Below are 2,358 nucleotides of genomic sequence, written 5' to 3'. Positions count from 1 at the left end.
CCGGAGCAGTAGAAGCAAGCTTCATTACCGTGCTCTGTGTTCAAAAATCCGAATGAAATATAGAGGAAACGAATCGTTTCCGTCTCAGATTTCACCCTGAGAAGAACAGGTACTACACTTGATCACAGCTAAAATAGCCGAGAAGCGATACCTCCAGGAGTCCTCTGGATCAGTGTATTTGTTATACCGCGTAAAAAATTAATAGCCGTTTGGCGCGAGCCACCCTGGAGGAATTGATTACACTATAGGCAAAACAGCAAACGTATTCCGGATTCCTTGTATGGAACAAAATACACATACATCTTAATTGGTATTGTGTCCTTATTCTTTTCATCTTAGGCTCTATTTCGGCGTGGGTTTATAAAGCTTTACAGGAGCTAAAAATAAAGAATATTGCAACAATTTCCCTGCTGAAAATTAGAACACTTGGCCACACGGGGCGTTAGTTGTTTCTGCCTCTCGATGCGAAAAAATTCAAATGTCTATGTTGCGGCTTGAATCACGTCTGTTATATTGCGGCTTGAATCTCGCATGTTTATATTGCAGCTTGAATCTCGCATGTTTATGTTGTGTGTGTAACTGTGTTGGCTTGTCTACTAGTTAGACGTTAACGGATGCATATAACATATAATAATAAGTAAGTTTATATTCCCCTTACCCAGATATATTTGATTATTTCATTGTTCGGAGATGCAGGTGTTTGTGTACCTTGGTTTTCTCCAATGTTAATGTATGTGTTCATGTTTGGACAGATTGGCTTTAACCAATCAGATACGTTCCCCCCGTCACGCTTACGTTTTGGTGAATTTCGCGCTGTTTGCAGGATCACAAAAGGACGTATTTCACTTTGCGCCGCGTAGTTATTTGTCTAAACTCTAAACGTTTGAGTTCTACATTATAATTTACGCTTATGAAGCTACATTTAACATATTGTTATGTTTTATATGTGTTTCAGTCTCGAATATTAAATTATTATTGCTAATAAGGAGTCAGAACAATGTCGTCAAGCGCAAAGGAACGTGTTTGCCGAACTGTAGAAATCGTAGACCAGAATTTTCTCTTCATTCTGTTAAAAATAAAAAGTTTGTTGTCGGAGAAAAGAAAGAGTGGGCAGATAAAATGGAGAGATACTTTAGAAGTTATCGATGTGATCTTGGACTTGATAATTTGTATCGAAGCGATAGCCGTGTCATATGTAGTGCTCATTTCACACCTGATGATTTTGGTAAGTAAATTCATTGAATGTTTGCTACAGACTGTAACACTGCTACAATGTTTTATATTCTGTATGAACTTGTTTTGGTTATTTTTTTGTATTGTTTATTTAGACTCAAAGATGCAACTTCGTTGTGGTGCTATGCCGTCACTGAATTTGCCAGTTAAGTCAATTCAGTCATCCTCAAGTGTAACGTGTAGTAAAGTCCGTAGTCAGCAAAGTGAATCAAAGCGCCCACGCTTAGAAAAGGTGCGGTTTCCAACGTTTGCTTCCCTTTGCAAAGGTTTAAAAAGTTATATGGCTGGTAGCAATAAATGGGAGATACAGGAAAGAGCTGATGATCAGCAAGGCAGGAATTGTGTTACATTTATGATGTTTGATGAAGGTTCCTATATTCCAAAGTATGTAGCTATTTTTGAAGATAACTTTGAGACAACTGTGTTTTCTTATGGCTGGAGAGGGGAGTTGAAATTAGATTTTGATATGCAATATGCCACAGTTGCCTACATTCTAGACTTCATAGAAAGACAAAAGGTCTGTCTTGGTTCACAGGAAATTGGTGTCGACCACTCAATCATTTGTAAGCCTAGGTTTGTGAATATGGACAAGAAACAGAAAGTTAAGAACACAAAGAGGTAGTAATTTAAATGTTTGAGGTCTTTTTAGTAGTAGTTGCAAGCAGCTAAAGAAGTCGATAGCAAAGAAGAAGCGTGACAAAGATCGTTATAAGGCTAAAAAGGGATTGCAGCCATTGCAGAATGTAAAAGCAGGGATATTACCCAGTCGGCTTATGTCAACAGTTGCTCACAAACTTATGCTGTAACCTATTTATAGAATAAATAGTAAATTACTTTTATTAACAGAATTACGAATCTAGAAGCTCGTGTTCACGAACTTTTAAAAAATCCATCCAAAAATCCATCCAAGTGCATCGAATTGGATGAGGAAAATGGCAATGATCTAGAGGAGTGCGTTAATATTGGTAATGGTATAGCTAAATAGTGTTTAGGAGGATTAAATATCATGAGCCAAAGATTTGTAACTTGCAACTTTTAGTTTGTCAAAATGGCAAAATTGATCAGTTTCATGATATGTTTTGGAATGAGCAAATGAAATTAAACGAACTGGAAAAAAAGAGTTAC

The 2,358-nt window shown here is 37.1% G+C and overlaps 1 non-coding gene across 1 annotated transcript; it reads right to left on the bottom strand.

Annotated features, from left to right (window-relative positions):
* Positions 1–149, bottom strand: LOC113475539 (the record flags this gene model as incomplete). The annotated part of the gene is made up of 1 exon (XR_003397285.1): positions 1–149. It is a non-coding gene; the product is annotated as a U2 spliceosomal RNA (small nuclear RNA).
* Positions 150–2,358: the final 2,209 nt, after the last annotated feature.

This window comes from Ciona intestinalis, unplaced genomic scaffold (assembly GCF_000224145.3).
Source record: "Ciona intestinalis unplaced genomic scaffold, KH HT000830.1, whole genome shotgun sequence".
NCBI classification, from domain to species: domain Eukaryota; kingdom Metazoa; phylum Chordata; class Ascidiacea; order Phlebobranchia; family Cionidae; genus Ciona; species Ciona intestinalis.
This window is presented reverse-complemented; position numbering and strand designations above follow the sequence as displayed.